The sequence below is a fragment of the Ursus arctos genome, unplaced genomic scaffold, assembly GCF_023065955.2.
Source record: "Ursus arctos isolate Adak ecotype North America unplaced genomic scaffold, UrsArc2.0 scaffold_8, whole genome shotgun sequence".
NCBI classification, from domain to species: Eukaryota; Metazoa; Chordata; class Mammalia; order Carnivora; family Ursidae; genus Ursus; species Ursus arctos.
The window spans coordinates 7,730,266-7,754,095 of NW_026623100.1; the positions used below are offsets into that span (position 1 = coordinate 7,730,266).

At 44.0% G+C, this 23,830-nt stretch overlaps 1 protein-coding gene across 11 annotated transcripts in view; it reads right to left on the reverse strand.

Moving 5' to 3' along the window:
- Positions 1-23,606, reverse strand: part of IL1R1 (interleukin 1 receptor type 1) — a 71,541-nt gene extending 47,935 nt beyond the window's left edge. For 2 of the 11 annotated variants that reach the window (XM_057308971.1, XM_057308976.1), the window contains exons 1-2: positions 23,128-23,600; positions 20,008-20,110 (exon numbers count right to left, since the gene is read on the reverse strand). The gene's annotated coding sequence lies outside the window, so the exon portion shown is untranslated. Of the gene's footprint in view, positions 1-782; positions 873-18,318; positions 18,470-20,007; positions 20,111-22,920 lie in introns of all 11 variants that reach the window. The other 9 variants (XM_026488349.4, XM_026488338.4, XM_026488343.4 and 6 more) reach the window with 8 other exon arrangements.
- Between the last annotated feature and the right edge of the window lie 224 nt (positions 23,607-23,830).

The window sequence follows — 23,830 nt, forward strand, 5'->3', positions numbered from 1 at the left end:
TGCAACCAGAAGTTTCTCAACATTCCTTACGTAAACTCAGAAATTCAATTAGAGCCATGCCAAAGTTGCTCTGTTTCTCTTCATTTTTCATTGTTAAAAAGTTCTACCAAAACTTGAATCATTTCCTGTCTTGACAACTGCAATATCTTTTTCCTGTTCTTTCTCCACTACTCAACAAATCACTATTGCCAAAGAAATTCCCCACCTCATTGCCGAAGAGGTAGCTGAAGCCCTCGGATGTCCCATGTACACGTGCACACACGAGTGTGCACACACACCTGTACCCTATGTGAGGTCCCTCCTGGTGCTTCAGAGCACATATCAATCATCTCACTCACGGTCTCTATTACCTTGCGACCTTGTGTCTTAACTGTCTATGCCTCCAAGCATGTAAGCACCATGAGGGTAGGGCTTGGGTCTGTTTTGTTCACTGTGGTACTGCCGTTGTCCAGAAGAAAGCCTGACATGTAGTGGGTGCATTTTCAATTATTTACTGAATGAATGAATCACCTAACTGCACATTGAAGGCTCTTGCATGCTTGATTCTGGTATTTTTCATCCCTTCCATTTAACAATGTTTTATCTTCTTTGCCCCAACTCTTCCACAACCAGTTCTAGTTCTCTCACCATTTTTGTTTAGTCTCACCAGGCACCAGCCATGAATATGCCGGTTGTTAGCATGAAAACAACTTATCTGTCCTCGATCCTTCTAAGGGAGGTGGGGAGTGGACTCAGCCAATGGAACTTCACAATATGGAGACCCGGAGCAAAGTGTTTCTCACCCTTGATGAAGTCCGGGGGTCTGAACATGGGAATGAGCAGAGCAGAGAAGGCTGAAGTCCGAATCACCAATCAACCATCTCCCAGGCTGCCTATACAAGAAAGGACCCAGAAAAGGGATTTACATAGGAACTTGGACCACTGTTCCAATTCATGGCTTGCATTTGGACTAATAAGTGGGCTGGAAAGAGAACTGATGTTCAAACCCTCCTCCTTCAAACACAGACTAGATAGCCACTGGCCCTAGATATGGGAAAGGGGCCACATGAATCAGATAGAGAGACAGCTGAGTCAGTGGGCCCCACATCTGGCTGTGTACCAGAGTCTCATGCATGTTCTAGAGCCCTACTTCTGAGCAAAATCTCACCACAGATGGTGCCTGGAAATCCGTATGACTAAAGGGCTACCAACTGCTCCACAGATCAACACCTGTTAGCCAATAATCCCCGCAAGGGCTCTTCCAACCCGTGATTATGAGATAATGGGTCCTCGGAGGGGCGGAGCATGCCCTAGGGGAGTCTGAAGTCGCCGTGGAAATACTTTGGTTGTCTCTTTGGACGGCTGCTTCATTTCGTGGACAGAAGTGGGGGATACTAGAGGTTCTGTAATACCGAGGACAGCCCTGTACAACAAAATGTCCTCCATCCTCCAAAACTTTCAAATATCCCACCAGACCAGAATGTGGGTAAAACCTGAGCCTGGAGCCTAACTCTGTTTTCCATAGAAGCAGTGAGTAATTTTTGTGCCATTTTAAGATATACTCAATTTTCTGGAGATGCAGCTACCACAAAAATTGAGGGGAAGTAGAACTTTATTTTTTCTGGAACTTTAAGAAAGATTTGTTCATCACTGGGGAAAATCACATCATCGAAGGCATCTCCAGGGAGACACAGACTGTTTCCATCTGTGTTCTCAGCTGCCACATTACAGACATCTCTGTGCATCCCTGCATGCATCGGACAGCTACTTTGTGTCTTCTGGTTCGGTCAGACCCATGTCCGCACATATGGAACTGAATGTGGAATAACTTTCATTTCTCCTTCACGTCATGGTTAGGGTAATACAGTTAAATTTTTTTTTTAAGATTTTATTTATTTTAGAGAGAGAGAATGGGGGAGGGAGGGCCCGAGGCAGAGCGGCAGAGAGAATCTCAAACAAACTCCATGCTGAGCATGGAGGCTTATGGGGGTCTCGATCCCACAACCCTGATTTTGACCTGAGCCAAAATCAAGAGTCGGGCACTTAACTGACTGAGGCGCCCAGGTGCCCCATAGTTAAATTTTTAATATCATATGTAGGTAGGATATATTATCTGTCGTTATAGAATAGTAGAGGGCATTTATAAAATATTTTTTAAGAAAAACAGCATTAAGTCCATTGAAGTTAAGAACTACTGATCAAAACCATCTAATTCATCCCTCGAAACAAAGCTACTGGTTGGAAACGACATCACTACTATCTTTGACTCGTCCTTGTTGTCTACTTGTTCACCCTTGACTTCAGCCCACTTGGTGGCCTATTCAATGACAAGTCTTCTAGGAAAACCATTTCAAATTCCAAGTTTTGGAGCATCCAAAGCATCACAAAAGAGGTCTTTTTTTCACGGGCAGCCCCCCACCCCACCCGTGAGAGACCCTCTCAGCTTTCCTTGTGAGCCTGCTTTGAAATATTACACCCCAAACCATGAGAAAGGCTTGACCCAACCAGGCTGGCTGACACTCCGGAGCCCTAAGTGCCGCAGGGAGGCTGAAAGTTCTTAACATTTTGTGCTTCGCCTTTTTAAACATCTCCCTTATTCTCGTTTCTCACCTGTGTGCCCCCAGGTGGGTTCTGGCTGCTAAATGTGACTTAATTCTGAACTCACCTTTGTGACTGCCCTCAACCCATGTCAGAAACTCTTCCCCTGACTTTCTCAGGAAGCCCTCAGTCCAAGTAACCATAATAAGGTTACTGAGACTTACAACCGAGGGGGGAAAAAAACCATTGTCTGTGCCAAACTAAGTCTCAGCTCAGAATTATTCTCGCACGTGGAGACGATGAAGTTGCAAGAGTAAATCCTCTGTTGTGGTTTTCCTGCCACGTCGCTCTGCAGGGAGAACACAGCACATGCTAAGTGACCAGCGGGTTCTAGATAGTTGGGGAGGAGCTGAGAAAGAGCCTCCAGGAGATCCTCCCAGCCATCAGCCTCGAGAGCTATGAGGATGGCCACTCTGCCATCCCCTGCGTTACCCTCGTCAAACCTTTCCCTGGCTCAGTAGTGAGGGTAGCATCTAGGGCTCCACTGAGATAACCTCACTCAAAACCTCGCCTCACTCTCCCCTCCTTCTCCCCCTTTCCATCCTCTCCCTGATTCCTCTCCTACTACAGTTTCTTCCAAGTCCCCTTCCTTGCTCTCCATCAACCAAGAGCAATCCACAGAAGACAGTCTACTCGTATTTCTAGATTTTCTTGGAATTGTATTAGTGCAGATTATTTTCAACCATAACATTTTATTGTTGCATATATGTAAAGCACACATGTGAGATATCTCCCCTGGCCCTTTTGTTTGCCATTAACTGTGGTAAATGCTTTTGATGTACTCATATTAGCTTTCAGCATGAAATTCTGGGAATACTTCATTCTAAAGAAGCTACATGTATTTACGAGAAAACTCAGCTTGCTTCTGAAAGGGGGCTTCATAATGCTTTTCCCAACAAGATAAAAAACACAACTTCAAATGTAACAAGGGTAGCCTGGCATTGGTATATCCGTGGTTAAATGTCTCTGATGACATTCTGACATTACATCATATCATCCTTTGAATCACCACACCTCAGAGTGGGACGCAATGTCACCTTAAGGAAATAGACTAAACGTACTTGCATATTTAACTCAAGGGTGCATTCAGTCTTCCTGTACTTATATAGATGTCTTTGGGTTGGTGTCTACTCAGTGCATAACATACCCCTATTTCTCAGGAAAGTAAACCAACTTCCCTGACGCCCGCTGCCAGTCCATAGGTATGGGCCTCGGGAGATGCTCTTAGCCACAGATGGCTGGGCCGAGCATATTCAGCAGACCCAAAGCTGGAAGACGCACACGCTCTCTCCCAAGAATTTTGCATCAAGCCTGAAATACACAGCGCTAATTTCTATAAATGTCATAGGATGGAGTCAAAACAAAGGTTTTATTCTCCTTTTGACGCCTTTGGGAGATGCAGGGTGGCCACGGTTTCCTCCATATGAATCAGAGAAGCAAAGAAAGCCAGTTTTCAGAGAAAGAGACCAGCGAGAAGTGGAGACAAAATGAAAAGGGACTCCTTCAGACGCTGACAGACAACCCCCACCCCCAGGCTGGTTCGGCCCTTCTAGGAGCCAGGAGGCTTCCCTGACCTTGGGTTCCCAGAGGCACTTATGAATGTTGACTAAATTTCTTCCTTTCTGCTTGAGCAAGTTTAACTCATTTAAACATGCCAAGGGCTCTTGCCGTTGCCAACTCCTATTGCCTGTAATCAACATCTAGCTGGCAGCCCTCATTCTTACCAGATTTTTTTTTATAGAGTCTTAGATTTGGTTGTTTTTGCAAGATTAAGCTCTTCCCTATTTCGTGTCCACTCATTCGCTGTTGAGAGGGGACTCTGGACAGAGAGCGACAGAGAGACAGAGAGAGAAGGACTGCCAAAGGGACAAGGCAATGTTTACTGATAACACATTCTCTTCTTCCAGGAAGGGCACACTGAGAAACCAAGATACAATCAGAAGTGTTCTGAATGATCAAGAAATCAGACAGGGGGGTTATTCTAGTATTTAATGGCATCTGTTTTGGGGGCCTTCATGCTCCCACACCAGGACCTCTCAGGGGCTGTGACTGGCCCATGGCCTGGGTGGGCATTGCCCCATTTGTCTGGGAGTCCTTATATCTTTGCTCTATGGCAGACTGGGCTTCTTTGAGATGGACGCATATTTTCTTTTGCTGCATTCCTGGGTATAGCATGGAAGTCAATCTATTGCATTAAGTTGCTCCAGTCCCATTTATATTAACTCGGAGAGTGATCCTAAGTACTGGGATTTATATTTCTTGACCATATGGAAGGTTTTTGAGTGAGCTTATCTCAGTGGAACACTCAGCTGCTACCCTCACTCTTGAGCCAGGGAAAGGTCTGACAAGGGTAACACAGGAGATGGTAGAGTGGCCATCCTCATAGCTCTCGACCCATATTCTTTCCGGTTCACTCCTCGCGTCTGCTTGTCCAGTGGCTTCATACCTCTGAAGAAGAGGCACCCATTACCTTGGGAAGAGGAAGACGGAGGCTACAACAAAGAAGGTATTGCTCATCTTTGAACTCCAGAATAGAGTCTAAGGCCATGACCAGGCAACAGCCTAAGCTAAAATGTCATTCATTGTAATATGTGTAATAGAAAGGGAAAAAAAAATGCTGCCAATTAACTATGACCTATCATCTATTGCAAGGTGCACCTTAAAATGTGATGAAAAAACGTGCCAGGCTTTGTTGAGAGACAAAAGGGATTTATTTGGAACTCCACAAACTGGACTTCGCATCTTACAAGTCAGGGAGGAGGACTGGACCCATACACCAAAGACTAATAAGCAGGGCTAGATTGGGGCGGTGGAGACTTCCTACCACACAGCTGGGCAGGGGATGAAGCTGCTGGGAGGAGCCCACAGAAACAGAAAAAGGCGAAAGCAAGAGCTCAGCGCCTACAGTCACAACTGGAAGGGGAGCAGAACCCTATGGTCGGAGGGCAGGTGGCCTCTTCCCCTTGAGGTAGCCTAGATAGATGGCAATTCCCTCAGAGAAGGTGGGTGCAGAGTGAGACCCGGCTTCCGGCTAGCCAAGGAGCGAGCTGCCACTAGCAGAGTGGGTGGAGCCAAGCCACTGAGCGTTCCTGACGCCAGGAGGCTGGATGGAGTCTAGGGGCCTCACATCTACAGCAATGGCAAGGCTCAGAGTTATCAGCACTGGGTGGCTTGATGGCTCATACTCAGGTGACACCTGTCACACCACAACAGACACACGGTAGACAAAATGCAGCAGGGACCCAAGGACAGGGCTGCCACCATCAACCAAGCAGAATGAGACATCTCGCCAGGGCCGGCTTGGGTTGGGGTCCCCTCCACAATGCCAGCATGGGAAGCAATCGCCATTGGTGTTAGATCAACCTTAGGGAGAAGACCAGAAAAAAGCAAGAGGGAGAAACCCTCAAAGGCATCTACCAAGACTTACTGAGATTGAAATTAAGTTGTAACTGGGACAGCACCTGTGTTGGCTAAAAACCTTGACTTGGACCCAACGTGCTGGAACTCATCTATTCTTACATTTATTCATTCAGTAAATAGTTATTTTGCCCAGGCTACACACCAGGCAGTGTTCTAGGTACTTGGGATATATCTGGGAGGAAATCAGACAAAACCCCTACCCACATGGAGCTTACATTCTCTAGGCTGCAGACAGACAATAGAGAGTAAACGTAATAAAGAAGGAAACTACATAGTATATGAGAAAGTGAATGTGAAAAATGTGTCTGCCTCAGGAAGACTGAGCTTGAGAGCAAGACTGTCGCCAGCTACACTGTATGTATTTCCCACTTGAGCCCCTACACTTCCTTATCTTACACCAGCATTGCCTCCCTCAGAATAACACTGAAGGACAGAAAAATGAACAGGAGATAGACCTTCTCCTCAAAGAACTGACAGTCCAAACTGTGAGCTTATACAGTGAGCTTCATGGGAATTATGAAGGAATTATGTCCTTCCTTCATGGAACAAATATTTACCAAGGCCCTCTAAAATACATGCCAGGCACTGGGGACTCCCACAACGCACACAGGCACAACACAGAAAACATTCACAACACATGAAACTTTCACAACACACAAAACATTCACAACACACACATGACAAACACAACACACACATAATATATACACTCACACACAACACTCACCAACACACATGACACATGAAAAATAGTCACACAACACAGCCATACAACATACAATATACACACAACACACAAACACATTCATACAACACACACCCCAAACCCATAAAACACACACAATATTCACACGCTCACATCACACACACATCAAAGTCTCTGTGCTGACGTATTTTCACATGAAGGCCCACATGATAGAGAGGAAGGTCGATCTAGTCGAATAAGCATGTGAAAGCTGGTTATACTGAGCTGATAACTGACGGATTTGAGACCTCAGGGGAAACTCCGATTGAGCTCGTTCAGACAAAACCATTTGTCACCTGAATTGCCAAAGGAGCCATTACAGAGCACTGTGAAGGGATTTATGCCATGAGAGTGATTTCCAACTAAAATCCACCTGCACAGCTAAGAGCGAATGGTCAACACTTACTATGTCATTCCCACCAATACGCCAAACTCTGTCCCTGCCGGACTGAGAAGGACATCTACACCGGGGGTACCTGACATCTTCCTCAACACCTGGGGCTTAAACGAATGTTACGATTGCATTGTGAAGCTGTGTCACCCGGATTTCAGTTCTAGAAGTTCATGGGATGCAGTCATGTTTGAAACAATAACCTACTAACTGCATACAATTTGTTTTCTAATTTTTGGTAGACCAAAGGAAGTTCAGTGTGGTTTCCATGATAAATATTCCAACTTCACATGAGAGTACAAAGGGAAACCCTCCTTGGACAAAGGCATGGTTCTGAAACGCAGTAAGGAGCTTATATTGTAATTAGGTATGCTTGAGTTATTGAAAAAAAGGTCCAACCTAACTTCAGCACGACGTGACGGTTTTTACCATTATCTTCTGGCAAATTTCTTCTTTGCTTCCAGAGTTGTACTCTTATTTGGAGCAATGTGTATATATATATTTTCTTGATACATTGCAAAACATTCTTTCCTATGCCAGAGGACTGAATTTGATGGGAAACTCCCAGGAAGTAGCAGCTTTGGCGCTTTTCCAAAGTCTTAATAAGTGAGGATAACCCTTGAAACTCAAGTGTCCAGAACAGAGTAAATGTTTTGTGCCCAGCAGTGTCCCCCACCCACAAAGGTCATTTCCGAGAAGCCCGTGTTACACACCCCCGAGAGGCCATACAGACTGGGACACACATTTAAACACACAGTAAGCTGCCTCAAGTGCCTGAGTCACAAGGTGAGACTCACCTACATAAACAAGTAAGCGGGGAACATGCCAGAAGAAAGTTAGGATGGAGACTCAAAGACAGTTTTTTGAGTACAGAAGTAACTGAAGAGAAATGTCGGTGGCTGTTTAATAGTCTGGGAGGTCAGAGGTAACTCACAGTAATACATGCACCCACTTGATTTTGTGACGTCAACAAGAGAGCCAAGCAAGGACCGACCATGCATGGGGATGCCGCAAACAGCATTAACCCACCAATAAGAGAGGCCAAGATGCCGCCAGGTCTACTCTTTCCAGATGTGCTACAGCAGCTCGAGTGCCCCTCTGTCACCTTGCCAGGATGGTGAAAGCACAGGTAAAGTGTTTATTGTGGTGGTTGGCACATGTAGGTGCTTTGCGTCGTTATTTTTGGTCCCCCAGAGATAAGTGGAGATGGTGCTACGATTTCAAGTGTGGAGTCAAGATGTCTTCCCCGTCCTAAACTGGATGTGCGGTTTGATGAGATATGGACATTACTGCCCAATATTTAAAACCAAGATGTTAAAACTACGACTTTACAGTATTTACTGTGTCATGTATCTAAGATTCATGTGGAAATAAGCATTATCTTGTTAAAGTGGTTTTTTTCCCCTTCCCTATTTATCACTAGATTCTTTCAAACTGGGTCAAACGCTTATTGCAACGGGATAACAAATTAACATGAGAACAATAAGAAGCAGAACAATAAGAAAATAGAGATATGCAAATTTTATCTAGAAAAATGTAGTCTGTGTAGTCATCGAGACAGTATAGTACTGGCATAAAAAATAGACACATAGATCAATGGAACAGAATGGAAAACCCAGAAATGGACCCATAACGCTAAGGTCCACTAATCTTCAGCAAAGAAGGAAAGAATATCCAATGGAAAAAAGACAGTCTCTTCAACAAACGGTGCTCAGAGAACTGGACAGCCACATGCAGAAGAGTGAAACTGGACCACTTTCTTACACCATACACATAAATTCAAAATGGAGCAAAGACCTAAATATGAGCGAGGAAACCTTCAAAATCCTAGAGGAAAACATAGGCGGCCACCTCTTTGACCTCAGCCGTAGCAACTTCTTCCTAGACATGTCTCCGGAGGCAAGGGAAACAAAAGTAAAAATGAACTATTGGGACGTCATCAAAATATAAAGCTTCTGAACAGCAAAGGAAACAGTCGACAAAACCTTTGCAGCCTACAGAATGGGCGATGTTATTTGCAAATGACACAGCTAATAAAGGGCTACTATCCAAAACTTATAAAGAACTTATCAAACTCAACACCCAAAAACCAAATAATCCAGTTTAAAAATGGGCAGAAGACATGAATAGACATTTTTCCAAAGAACACGTACAGATGGCCAACAGATGAAAAGATGCTCACCCTCACTCATCATCAGGAAATACAAATCACAACCACAATGAGATAGCACCTCACACCTGTCAGAAGGGCTAAAATCAACAACACAGGAAACAACAGATGTTGGCGAGGATATAGAGAAAGGGGAACCTCTTACACTGTTGGTGGGAATGCAGACTGGTGCAGCCCCTCTGGAAAACAGTATGGAAGTTCCTCAAAAAGTTAAAAATAGAGCTACCCTATGACCCAGCAATTGCACTACTAGGTATTTACCCAAAGGATAATAAAGGCATGTGCACCCTGGTGTTTATAGCAGCATTATCAACAATAGCCAAATTATGGAAAAAGCCCAAATGTCTATCAACTGATGAATGGATAAAGAAGATGTGGGGTGTGTGTGTGTGTGTGTGTGTGTGTGTGTGTGTAGTGGAATACTACTCAGCCGTAAAAAAGAATGAAGTCTTGCCATTTGCAACGACATGGATGGAGCCAGAGAGTATTATGCTAAGCAAAATAAGTCACGCAGAAAAAGACAAATATCGTACGAGTTCACTCATATGTGGAATTTAAGAAACAAAGTAGATGAACATATGGGAAAGAAAAAAGAGAGAGAAGCAAACATAAGAGACTCTTAACTACAGAGAACAAACTGAGGGTTGCTGAAGGGAGGTGGGGGGGTGGGCTACATGGGTGATGGGGATTAAGGAGGGCACTTGTTAAGATGAGCACTGGGTGTTACAGGTAAGTGAGGAATCACTCAATACTGCTCCTGAAACCAAGATCACACCATTACGTTAACTAACTAGAATTTAAATAAAAATTTGAAACAAACAAAATAAATGTAGCCTGGTCATAAACACACTAGGATCAAGTATAGAAAGTCTGTTAATATGATTTCCTGATTTCCTCCTTTTCTTCCAATGGGAGAAAGGGAGAAAAAAGCAAACTCAAGAGGTTTCGGGACAATGACCATTTTATTTATTTATTTACTTACTCACTTATTTATATCCTCCAATGTGTCTAACCCCATGCAAAGCACTCAGTAAATACTTTTTGAAACCTTAAAGTCAGATTTAGACAAAGTGATCTCAACTGTAGGGAGAGTGATGTCTACTCCCCTCTTAGGCTGAGTCACGAGCCGCTCTTACAGACTTCCTTACAAATAAAATTCCCAAAATACACTGAAGAGCATTCGGATGCAATAAAATTAATACAGAAACATCGTTTGCAGAAGTGTGTTGACCATTTATTCCAAAATCTAGGTTACCTTTACATTTTATTTTTGTATTTTGAAAAGAAGAAAAAAAAGCAGTCGCTGTATTTACTTAACAGTCAGTGTGGCCCCAATTTGTTAAGTAAATACCATCCTAACGATCAAACTTCTTAATGGCCATACCTAATCTTTTCTTTTTTTTTTCACTACTGAGGAATGAAATATTTCTTTTTTTATAATAATTTTTTATTATATTATGTTAGTCACCATACAGTACATTCCTAGTTTTTGAAGTAAAATTCCATGATTCATTATTCTTGATTAGTGTAGAAGTTCGGATTCATATTCCCAGAAATGACAACGAGCTTAAAGTTTATCCCTTCAAGAACAAGGTGTAATTGGATGGAATGCTAATATTAAATTTTATAGAGAGACGACTCTTGTTCATGACTTTACAAATTGTGGTTTACACTTTCAAAGTTGGGACGAATCACAGAAAATCGTCTACCCAGTCACCTTCACGAGTCATATGCCCCTGTTCTTTCTCTCTCTCTTTTTTTTTTTTCCCAAGAAGCAATACACTCCAAAGAATCTCAAGGGAAACATACCTAATCTTTTTATAGTCAGAGTTTCACTGTTACTACTTTAGACAAGATCGTGTGGGTGGGGTGGGCTGGGGGGGTGGGAAGGAGGAAGTTCTTAAATTTCTTCCTCCGGAGGACTGGGGAGGAACAAAGGAAGCCGTAGAAGTTAGAGAAAAGGAGATAAAAGAAAAGTCTGAACCATCTGAATGCAATACGCCCACTTGTCAATGCAAAACCGGCCTGTGTAACCTACATGGGCTCTTTCTCACCTCATCAAAACGGATGGTTGTAACGACCAAAACACACTTCTCTTCTGAACGATCCATGTTAGCTGAATAAGTAATACTAGGCAAGCCCCTACTTGCCCTTTGCTTCAACATTGGCGGTCAAAGCCTGCCGTGCTGGGTCCCCCACTGCCCCTGGGATGAAGCCATATCCCTCGGTTTCAGGTCCTAGAGCCACCTTGCTCTGCCCTGACTCTATCTCTTTGCAGACATTTGCCTCCTTGCCAGCTTCCCCAGGGGCTCCCTCTTTCCCTCCCTGGAGAATGTCACCCTTCCTCCTCCAGCTCAGGTGCTCCTCCCCACCCTTCCAGGTCCTCACCAAATACTGCGCACTCCTTCCAAAGGAGCCTTCTAGGGTTTCCCCACCCCTCCGACCAGGGGAAATGGGGGACTCTCTCCCACTCCCCCCAAACCCTTGGCTTCACCTCCCTGCCTCTGATGGCACTGGCAACCCCCAATTTCGTCTTACATGAGCTCTTCACTACCGATACTCAAATGCTTAAAGGTAGGTTCTTTCTCTGACTGATTATAGCTTGAACCGAGTAGACATTTACATCTTTGCCAAATAAATGTCAGTGGCTACATTTACACGACTAATGCCCACCATGCCTTAGCAAATTCGAACCACACAGACGGGACAGAGAGAGGCTTTGCTAACTTCTGGGGACAAGGTTTTCTGGAAAATGGACCTAAATTCCCCCAGCAGGGAAGATTTGGCAATCGCTCTGGACAGCCTTGTTCTAGCCGGCTTCTTGTTTACTCGGGTAATTTACTGAATTTATGGCTGTCTACTTCCCAGGTCAGTGGTTCTCAACCCACGTTATACCAGCTGCATGGCATAACCACCTGGTGACTTTTTTGTATCCCCAGACCAACCCCAGCAGCAAAACCCATTTTCTACAGGGCCCAGCAGACTGTGGCCAGGCAAAGAAGAGAGAGTTCGGCCTCAGGGACACACAACAGGTTTCCCTAAAACAATAATATATAATTTGGACATCAGTTCCAGACCTAAGGAAGCACCTGTCTCCACCACCCACCCACCCCCAGCATTTTTCACTGTCCCGTAAACGTAGTCTCTGTACACTCGTCACATTGTCTTACCAAGGTTCTTAACAATTTCAATGTGGAAAAAGAAGTTTAGAACTCTGATCTTGCAGTTAAATAAATCTCAGAATTTGAGGTTAATGATAAATACTCAAGCATGGTGAGTGATGTTGGGTGTAATTCCCCACATTATTACAATAGCAAAACTGTAATCTCCCTTTCTCCTTGTGAGTCAGCTCAGTAACCCATGGTGTTAATCTAGAGAAATGCTTAATCCTTGAGGGAAATGTATTCAAAAAAGGTATCATGGCAAGTTCACATGAGCTTTTTTAAATCAACGAAATCCAAGCACACGTTCTACCACCACTGATTATAATCATGTATTTTTCTTCTAGGAAAGAAATCCCATGTATCTTTGCCTTCCCAGCTACATTATACGTAGATGTGTATGTAGATCAATATAACTGAATAATGAATATGTATGTCAATACAACATTGCGTAAGTTGAAGGTGTACAAGGTGTTCATGCGATACATTCATATACTGCAAAATGATCACCGCCCGTAGCATGAGCTAACACCTCCGACCCAACACATAGTTACCACTTCTTTTTTGCCGTGAGAACATTTAAGATCCACTCTCCTAACAACTTTCAAGTATGTAATCCAGTATATTAGCCATAATCACCATGCTGTACCTCAGATCCCCAAAATTGTCAATCTCATAACCGGAAGTTATCCTTTGATCAAAATCTCTCCACTTCCCTCGAATTTCCCCTCCGCCCTGGGTAACACCGCTCTACTCTGTTGCTCTGAGTTCAACTTTTTTAGACTTCACGTACAAGTGACCTCATACAGTATTTGTCTTTCTCTGTCTGGCTTATTTTACTTTAGCCTCGTGCCCTAAAGCTTCATCTGTGCTGTTGTATGTGGCAGGATTTCCTTCTTTCTCGTGGCTGAATAATATCCCGTTGCATATTTATACCACATCTTCTTTATCCATTCACCTGTTGACGGAGACTTAGGTCACGTCCATACCCTCGCTATTGTGAATAAGGCTGCAATAAACACGGCAGTGAAGATATCTCCTCAAGATCCTGTTTCTCTTTCCGTTGAATATATACCCAGAAGTGGGACTGCTGGATCATTTGGTAGTTCTGCCTTTAATCTTTTTGAGGAACCTCTGTACTATTTTCAGTAGTAACTATACCACTTTACATTCCCTCCAATAGGGCACAAGGCTTCCCTTTTCTCTACAATCTTGCCAATACCTGTTATCAGTTGCCTTTTTGATATACAGATTTTTCTTTAATGGACAGATGATACTATTTGTAAAACCAGGTTTCTCCCACCTACTTCGGGCAGCATCTGTTGAATCATTCCAGAGAAATAGCTATCAAGTTAATTTGTACTTTACTATTATATATATATTTCATTTGTATTGATTTTAGTTTAAATATTATCCACTGATCATTTCAGAAGGTAGAAAATAAACCTAGCACATAATACCTTTTTAAAAAACCAGTTTACAGATAGCATGTGCCAGTTTGGATGATAAATTCCCATTGGAGGTAGAAGGAGGGAGCCTTAATCACATGCTTCCTGTGAACAAACTCTGAAAAATGTCAATACTCATAAAAATATGACTAAACTTCAACTACATCTAAAAAGAACGATTCCATAAACTCATGTTTCCCTTCTTCAAGTTCTCCTATTGGTTCAGCACAATGAAATACAAAGAAGTTTGGGAGTCCAACAGACAAGTGTTCATATCCTGATTCCATTAATCACCCACTACCATCTTGAGAAACCACTTGCTGTGTCTGGGTCTCTGTCTCCCTCGGTCCAAACCTGTGTAAGGAACACAGCTAACGTCTAAAGAGCACCCAACAATCATGAGGAGGAGACGGATCGGGGCGGGGCGGCAGGGTGCGACGTTGTTGGTACTTCCAGGACAGACGGGCTGCTAGTCAGCCTACAGCAAAGAGATCAAGAGGCCGGCAAATGAAGTTGCAGATAATAAAAGATCTATGAAAAGTTGTCCCAGGATTTCCAGTCAAGTGCTACCCTCTCACTAACTCCGGGAATAGAATTAGGGAAGCCACATCAGTTTTGGGGGGTGCACTCATGGCTTTGGAATGTGTTGGTTTTGTGGCCCATGTTGGCATAGGCTGTTGGCAAGCATGACTGAGCAGCTACAGTCATCCGAAGCAACGCTGCTGACTTCAGCCAAGAAGGGACCCATTGTCAAGAGGTTCGGCATCTTTAGAAACAAGACGGGACAATTTATAAGCACATTCACGTCCAATAATCCCCCTCAAACTATAAAAAGAGAAGGACTTCTACAAAAGACACAAACATGCCATCACTTAGTCCTAGAGCAATGTCATTCATTCATTCATTCGCTCATTCGTTCGTTCATCCATTCATTCCAGGAATGCCTGACGGCTTCAGACATCAAACTTGCTAAAATCCTTTCTGAAATTTTAGTCTTTAAAGCCAACCATGCCATTGTGATGGACTGACTGAACATAGATGTAAGAAAACCAAAAGCCTAAACATCTAGGAATCCTAAAATATTTATTTCAATCACAATTAGCACAGACACATTTCAAGTTTTACAAATATGTTTCTGACTTTTTTTTTTCCTGAATATTCCTTTTGCTGTCTTTCTTACCCATCGTTCTCACTTAACAATCCCCTACCCCACGTTGCCTCCGATTGGACAATTCTATCTGGGTTGAGTGCCTAGAACTCACCTGAGGAGTTCTTCTTCTCAGAAGCAAACCCTGCCCTCTTTTCTCTGGACCAGGAGGAGAAGCTTCCTGAGCTTGAGTTAAGAAACTGACCTCATAGCCTTCCTGCTTCCTGCCTCCATGTTCCTATGTCAACAGAAACCTGCATCCATCACTTCACTCCTCTTCAGGGCCAACTGTTCCTGGAGCCTTCATCCCAGATGCCACACACACACACGCACACACACACACACACACACACACTAATCCCCACTCTGCTCTGGCTACAAATGACCAGTTGTGCCATGGAGATTTACCTGAACGCCCATTCAATCATCAATCTCTGTCTTGGTCCCCTGTGTTTCTTCACAAGATGGAAGCACTTCTTGGCTTCAAGCCTTACCATCAGGCCTTTCCTGAGGCTGTGGTCCATCCACACCCCTTCTGCAGGGCCCTGCCAGTACTGCAGACCTATCAGCTAAACAGCCCCATACGAATGGAACCAGAGGGACCAGAGTGAAAGAGGATACATACTAGAGAAAAACCCTCTTCCCAGGGCCTTCCCCAGGGAATAAAACTTAGGAATTTGCTCTATTCTGTCCCACAGAAAGCCAGGGCATTAATGCTGAGGGGATAATCTCACTCTGCCCCTTACCCACTCAGTGGTCTTGAGGAAAGCTCTTGATTCTTCACCTCTAAAGTTAGAATAGTAACCCTACCTGTACCTCCAGGGAAGGATATAGGAGAAGCTCCAGTCCCCGGAGGGCTCCCCAGCGCTAAGCAGACCTTCAGGGCACGCGAACGGCCCACACTGCAAGGCCAGAGTTCTCATCTAGAACCCAGAAGTGGCAGGGCTTTTTTGCTGTTTCTTTCCTGCCTTCCTTGTGGTGGTTGACATTTGTTTCGGTCTTGAAACTAAACCATAAGCTGCTGTTCATTTTCTAAATCTTTCTATTTTCTCTCCCACCTCCTCTTCCTCTTCTTCTCAGGGGCACCGTGCATAGGGCTTAGCCCAAACTGGACGCGTAATAACGATTTGTCCAAACGATCAGTTAATTTAGTAAGGTGTGAGATAACAAACGAGAAAGGCTTTTGTAAGCTGAATTTTATCTCTGGGAGAGGTAAGATGTGTTTTTTGTGAAATGTCTCAATGGCCATGTTTAGACTGAGCTTTTGTCACTTGTCACACACACAAGAATTCAGGGCTGGACAAGAAAATGAGGTACCCTGGGTGCCAGCCAGCCCTCTACCAGATGTCACCCATGTCACTATCTCTTGTGGCAAATACAATGACTTCTCCCCATGACGTCCATCATCCAGGTGAGCATTTACCGTCTATGTGGGTAAGACTTTAAAGACTCTGACATCCTCTTTCCAGCCCATGACTAACTACCTGAAATCCAGAATAAAATCCAATGTCTTGACAGTGGCTCCAAATGCCCATGGTGGTCTGCTCCCTGCCCTGTCTCCAAGCTCACCTCCAACCCCCCTCCCACACACTTGGCCAGCCCTGTACGTATCTTCTGCTCCTCCAACAGGGCTCTGCACCACTGTTCCCTCCGCCTTCCACCTGTGTGCCTCAGAACCCACCCTCCTCCTCCACCAGGACTCCCGCCACCAGGCGAAGACAGATCTCGCTCGTCATCACCAGCTTAGCACCAGCCTGTCTTGCTCCTGGTGTTAATCGCTATGGATGTAATACACGCTACCGCCCAGCTGCTTTGTGCGGCCTTTGCAGGCAGCAGCCAGATCACCCTCACCCACTATGGCATCCCATGGCTAGACCCCCAGCAAGGCCTCAAAACACAATTACTGAGCGAACCAAAAGTTATGATCACAAGCGGTTTTTTAAACAATCTCCATACCGCTACGCACCTATGAGAATGGCCAAAATCCAGAACACCGACAACACCAAATGCTGGCGAGGATGTGGAGCACCAGGAACTCATTCATCGCTGGCGGGAATGCAACATGGCACAGCCACTTTGGAAGACAGTTAGTTTCTTACACAACCAAAAACAGACTTACCACACAATCTGGAAACTGTGCCCCTTGGCATTTACATAAAAGAGTTGAAAATTTACATCCACACAAGGACCCGAACATCGTTATTTATGGGACCTTTCTTCACAATTGCCCAAACTTGGAAGCAGCCAACATACTGTTAAGTGGATGCACGGATAAATAACTGGGGCACATCCAGACAGTGGAATATTCTTTAGCGCTTAAAAGAAATGAACCATCAAGCCATGAAAAGACATGGAGGAAACTTAAATGCATACTACTGAATAAAAGAAGCTGTCTGAAAAGGCCATACACCGCTTGATTCCAAGTATATGGCATTCTGGATAAGGCAAAACGAGGAAGACAGTAAAAAGACCAGCAGTTGTCAGGGCTTGTCCGCTGGAGTGGGGAGAACGAACAGATAGAGCACAGAGGACATTTAGGGCAGTAAAACGCTCTATGATACCATAATGATGTATGTACGTCATTATATGCTTGTCTAAGCCCGTGAAAGGCACAACCCTGAGAGAGAAGCCTACTATCAACCATGGACTTTAGTGATAATGATGCCTCGGTGTTGGTTCATCCGTTGTAACTAATGAGCTGCTCTGGGGTGGGGGAGCATATTGATAATGGGGGAGTGAACATAGAGGGAAATTTCTATACCTTCCCCTCAATTCCACGGTGAACCTAAAACTGCTATCAAAAAATAAAGTCTAAATAAAGACACCTCCACCATGAAATGAGATATGAAAATTTTAAAAACACACTGAGTTAACCTCGTCCCCCGAAGGACCTCAAGAGTTGAATAAAAACCAGTTGGCTAGCATACTATGTTGGCAAGTGCATGGGGAAACATGCTCTCAAACATTCCCAGAAGTATTATTTAGTATAACCGGGTGGGAGATGGATGGGCAGTTTTGAAATACATATCAAAATCACAAATGCCCAAGTCTTTGACTCGCAATTCCACTTCTAGGAATTTAGCCAATCAACCCGTTTGTTTGCACTCCTGCAAAATGACACAGGCGAGGCTGTTACTCATTGCAACACTGGCTGTAATAGCGAAAGATTGCAAACAACTTACGAGTCCACTGAAAGGTTAAAAATGCACCTCGTTAGACGCAGATATGGAACAGGGCGCGGAAGATCACACGCACGCACCTTTAGTGTGTATGATGGCTAATTTCATGTGTCGATTTGACTGAGCCCACGTAGCTGGTGTGTGTCTGCGAAGGGGTTTCTGGAAGAGACAGGCCTTTGAACTGCATTAAGCAGATGGCTTTCCCCAGTGCAGGTGGGCATCCCCCAATTCCTTGAGGGTTGAAATAGAACAAAGAGGCAGAGAAAGGTTGAACTGACGCCGCAGGACTACTTGAGCTCAGACATCTATTTTCTCTACGTGCTTCTGGTTCTCATGCCTTCAGACCTGGACTAGAGTCTACACGTTTGGCCCTACAGCTCTCGGGCCTTGGAACTGTGCCACCTGCTCTCCTGGGTCCAACCTTGCAGACAACAGATAATGGAACTTCTCAGCCTCCAAACGAGACAATACTTTATAATCTCTTTTCTCTCTCTCTTTATCTCTCTCTCTCTCTCTCAAAATATCCCAATGATATGCCTGATTTTACATATAAAACCAATAGGATATTGATGTATCTATCTCTCGTTGGTCCTGTTTCTCTGGAGAACCCTAATACAGTGTGGAAATATGGAAAAAATTATTAACGGTTACTTAGCTACTTGTTGGTGAGAGAGAAGGAAAGAGGTGTCTGAGAAAAAAGGAGAGGAAGAACTTCACTGAATAGTCTTTTAAATTGTGTGTGATCTATTCAAATGTACACAAACTATATGTTTTTTGTTGAAAAAAAAAATTTTTAAGTAGGCTCCATGGCCAGTGTGGAGCCCAACATGGGCCTCGAACTCACCACCCTGAGATCAAGACCTGAGCTGCGATCAAGAGTCGGATGCTTAACCAATTGAGCCACCCAGGCGCCCCTTGTTAAAAAATATTTTAAAATTCCAAAATCTTACTGAAAAGTTTAATAGCAAATTGTGTAAAATGCTATTTTAAATTATATTCTTATACCCATCTTCTAACTGGAACAACTAATCGAAGAGAAGATAGGTAAGTTTCCTGGGAGAAAAGAGAACCAGCCCCCTCTCCCAAGCTAGAACTTGCCTTACTCTGTCCCATCCTCCCTGGAGATGTTCTTTGGACATTCTTGGTACAGAATTGGGGGCTCGATGGTTAAAATATATAAGGATGGTCCCCAAATATTAAACACTTAACGTGTCTAGGATGAGATGATAAATTGGATAATCCTGCCAGGGAATGTTGGCCTGAAAATCAGGTACCATTTCACAATGGCTTACACAGATTCAGAGAAACAAAGGCAGAGCACCCCACCTCCCCCAATCCCCAAGTGAGGGGATGCATTGGTTGAGTTTCTAGGCCCAGTACCTCCAAATGTAGAACTGGACTTAGCACTTTTGGATGAAGAACCAAGCGCATCAGCACTCAGCTGTGCGGACCAGTGCAGCACATAGGCTAGGAAGTTGAACAGACTTGGTATAGATTGATGGGCATCTCTCATCACTAGCTCATCACCTCTGGGCCACTTACTGAGCCGCTCAGAGTCTCAGTGGGTTTGGTCCTTGAGCAGGTGTAATGATACCAATCTTGCAAGGTTGTGAACAGATGAGACATAATGAGGTAAGAACCCAGATCAGTGTTCCTTAGTGGGAACTCAATAAATGGTGACTATATACCCGAGTGAACAGTACAAACATCATCAATGGTCCCAAACCTATGTGCCATTGTCTCTAGAGTTCAGTCAACCCTACCCTCACCAACCTGTGCACTCTAAGTAAGACTGCGTCGTGACTCCCAGCTGTGCACTGACTGCCGCTGTGACTTCGGGAAAATCACTTCTCTGTACGTCAGCTTCTTACTCTGCAAAATAAGACCATAACAATGGCTACGTCATACCCGAGGCACTTCGAAGCGGATCTCGCATATAGTCAAGTGCTCGATTAAGTATTAGCCATCACTGTTATTTATTCGGTACCAAGTTCAAGCCATTGCTAAGCATCAGTTTGGTTCTGATTCTAACAGCCTAGCACTGAACTGGGGGTCAGAATGAAACCCTGTACCCCCCTGTAAAGCATTTCATACTCACACCAAGTTCATGAGACTTGCACTTACAAGTCTGTGATCTCCATTTTCCTGGTTCTACCTTTGGTTTGTATTCAATAAAAACAGAAATCAACCCAAACAAAATTAAACAAAATCATCAATCTGCCCCAGAAAATCTCCATTTTCAAAATCTTCCGTGATTCCTTCTTAAGATATTCCTTTCCCTGCAGAGTTAGGTAACAATGTTCCTAGCTCCCTTCTGTGGACTCAGTCAGGAGACATTCATTGAGCCCCCGCTCAGTATCAGATCCCAGACCAGGCCCTAGAGAGAGAAATACACATGAAACAAGTCCCGCCTTTGAGAAGGGGAACTGAGCAAAGCAAGTGGTCAACAACAATGCAATATAAGAAGAAGCATGCGGTCCTGCATGCAAATGAGATTAGTAAGCAACAGAATAGAAACCGTCTTCAATCTCCAGTATCTCCATGTGCCCCTAGAACACACTGAATGCTAGTGCTGACTCCAAGAACCAAGAAATATGTTGCAACACACACACACACACACACACACACACACACTTTCCAAGTCTAGAATTAGAACACATTGCCAAAATCTCAGCATGTAACTCTCCAAACATAAATACTTTATAAGGTGAGAATATAAACTTCATAATGACAGCAATCGTAACTGTACCGTTTCATATTTTTCACTGTTTTTCTATTCAAAGAAATTTTCTCTGTCTCATCTCTGCTCCCAGTACAGTCATGTGGTGGGATGAAAAGTCAGTCCTTATCTTTGCATTTTATAGACAAAAAGGAAATAAAAATCATAAAGACTGAGTTTTGCCCGGCGTTGTTCAAATGGTAGAAAGAGCAAAAGCCTATTCCCCACGCTCTCCGCAGGCCTGGTGAGAGACATCAAATGAGGTCAAAGTCCCCAGAAATTAGGTTGGCATAAGTTACTGTAAGAAATGATTGCTTTGATATGAGTAACCAAAAAAGACAAGAAACTGAACCCAAAGGGGCAGAATAGGAAGTAGAAAGGTTTTACAAAGTGTTCCCTTAAAGCAAATCAAGACAACAAAATAATCTTTGCCAGTTATCAGATTAGCACATTTATTAAAAAAACAAAAAACAAAAAACAAAAACCCGATGTTGATGAAAGTGTGGTAAGATGGTATTCATACAGTGCTGGAGGGAGTGTAAATTAATAGCACTTTCCTAGATTAAATTTAGTGGCAGGGATCGAGAGCTTCAAAAATGCTATGCCGTTTGACCCTACGGTTTTTCCTCTGGGAATATAGTCCAAGGAAATAATCGAGAAGAGGCGCAAAGGTTTCATTATAAGTATGTTAGTTTTGTAATGTTGATAATAGAAAACATCTACCAACATGACTTAATAAATTCTCTGTATAATGTGATCAAATATCTTCTGTAGAAAGAAATTAGCACTGATCCCACAGTGATAGATTTTTATCTTTCATCTTATTTACTGATCTATATGTCCTTTATTTTGTTTCTGACAATGAGGATGTGCTAGTCCTGTTAGTTTTGCAAGGGATATTTTAGAAGTGAATTTCAGCCGTTCCTCGACCATGCCCAGCAAGGTTTTCTCCTAAGTGAGTAAGCAGGCGTGTGCCCAGAAGGTGTTGTGGGTTAGAAGATTAGCAACCCCGTGCTGACTTGAGAAAGGCCATAAGCATCTCTCTTCATTCATCACCAGAATTAGGAAGATTAAATTCATCTCAAGAAGTGCTCCCTGCTCCTTGTGGGCAGCATTATCTCCTTCCCTTCCCCAACAGATCCACACGCTTCCAGGGAGCATAAACCCTCCCTTGGCCTCTAGCACGCGCGGTGGTCTCCAGCTGCCCGTGGGCAGGTAACAGGATTCACAAACCGGCTGCACCATCTGAGACATCCTTCCCGAACCCAGCTCCCCATGCCCTCCTCACTACAGCACCAACCAGCATTTTGCATAAAAGTCAGGAGTTGTCAATTGAATTGAACCGAATTGAACAGTAAACCTCATTTTGCTCTCCTTTTTGTGTTCTCACTTCCTATCTTTAATCTTCCAGATTCTGTCCCATTTTCTGATTCTTTCCCACAGCAATGCTACTGACAGGATTATGGAAGTCAAGCATGTCCAATAGAGAAATACCGGACAATGTTTATCATCTCCTCTGAGAGTTTTCCTTACAGCTCTGGGTGTAACATTTGTCAAGCCTCGGGGGGAAAAAAAATGCTTGTGCTTCTAAGATGACATTTTAAGCTGTACTGGAGGAAGCACATATAAGCCTTGCTAGGACAACACATTCTAACTTTGAATGCAACCCATGGGTGTCTGTTAATAGAAATGCAATGCCTTCAGCCAAACATCGGGCCAGATTGTGCCCCTCTCAAACCGGCAAAGCTTAATGGGAAGTGCTCAAATCAGTCTGAATTCTAACATCAGCAACAATGTTTTTAAGAGATTCTCATTCATAATACCCTTCACTTAGACCGCACAATTTACCAAAAGTCATGCAACTATTTGTGGCTTATAAGTAGTATATTCCCATATCATTCCTAGTTAATATTCCATAGAGTAAAACATACATTATCACAGGCGATTTTTTAATATGACTCACAGACACATCTTGAGGTGAAATATGCCTACAGAGCCACAGAAGTCCAAGAAATCCTTAAAATCTTGTTTTCAACAAACAGCATAACATGCTCAGTTTTCTCGAAGTCCATTCGTGGCTGCTAAATCTTTCATCCGTGGAGAAGTAAGCAACGAGAAAACGAGGGGGAAATACGGGAACAAAAACCAGAAGGGCAATTAATCATCTTACCATCTCCTTTCTTCATCGTGGGGACATTCGGGGATGGCTGGTCTTGCAGAAGGCGGTGACTCTGAGGGTAAGCCCACAGCGTTTCTTCCCCCAAATAAGTCAGCTGACTCGACGTTGGTTCTTAAAAACAAAAGTGCATTCTGAAGTCAGTCCTGGAGAGACTTGCTAATTCCTCTTTTCTTTTTCCAAAGAGCTTTGGGTCTGGTCCGTGCAGCACGAGAGTGTCCCTCACATCTTGTCAGCCCACCCAGTTTTACGGAGGCTGAAAGAAAGGAGACTCTGAGTGACGTCTGTGTCAGACCTATGGGGGCTTTAATCCTCAGCCGTGACACATGTGGGGAGCTATGAACAGGAAACTCAAAGCTGGGCAGACAGCCAGAATCATTCCGAAAACGTGCCAAACCCTTACGAAATACCAACACGCTTTACCGCACACTCGCATCGTATGCTTCACAAGCCTGTGTCTCTATCCCCATGTGACTTTGTGTTAGACCCAGGCAAGGCTTGCCAGCATGTCCAGCCTGGCAGGGGTCCCACTGTCCGATGGGTCAAGGCCAGGACTGGGGACTCCCACCCTCTCCCTCGGCTGCCAACCTCCCGATCCTTCTTGTAACGATAGCCACAGACAAGAGCCTGGAGGACCTTTCAGTTCCTTTTCCCTTGCAGCCCCCGGGCCCCTTTGTGATGTGCCCATTCGCCTGCC